This window comes from Littorina saxatilis, linkage group LG16 (genome assembly GCF_037325665.1).
Source record: "Littorina saxatilis isolate snail1 linkage group LG16, US_GU_Lsax_2.0, whole genome shotgun sequence".
Lineage (NCBI taxonomy): Eukaryota > Metazoa > Mollusca > Gastropoda > Littorinimorpha > Littorinidae > Littorina > Littorina saxatilis.
The window spans coordinates 38235097-38235795 of record NC_090260.1 but is presented as its reverse complement, the minus strand read 5'-3'; positions in this window follow the sequence as shown (position 1 = coordinate 38235795).

Sequence of the window (699 nt, the reverse complement as noted above, 5' to 3'; positions counted from 1 at the left end):
AGAGAGAGACGGAGAGAGATAGAGAGAGAGAGACGGAAACAGAGACGGAGACAGAGAGAGAGAGAGACGGAGATCGACAGAGAAAGAGAGAGAGAGAGAGAGACGGAGACAGGAAGATAGAGAGAGAGAGAGAGAGAGAGAGAGAAAAAAAAAACTCACTCACACGCACGTACGCACGTACGCACGAGAGCACACACACACGCACACACACACACATCAAACACAGTCATCAAAACGCGGGAAGGATTCGACGGTGTGTCTGTCAAAGTCCGAATGTTGCCGGGTACCTCACATGGTAGAGCACTGGACTTGTGATCGTAAGGTCGCAGGATCAAATTCCGGCAGGGATGGACACGGGTCAACTCTATGTGCAGACTCAGAGACGATATCCATGTCATTCGGGCTGATTTCACACTGGAGGTTGCGGCTAGCTGCCATACAGTACGGCACTACCTTTTCTCTCTTTGTCCTGCATGCGTGAGACTGAACCGTCACTGATTTCACACTGGAGGTTGCGGCTAGCTGCCATACATTACGGCACTACCTTTTCTCTCTTTGTCCTGCATGCGTGAGACTGAACCGTCACTGAATTTACAACTTCTTTATCTTCGAGAAAAAAACCGTGGCACGTGCATCGCAACAGCTCTGCAGATGGAAAACCGGCGGTGCCAGAGAAAGCAGGAAAGAGAGACCGGAGTC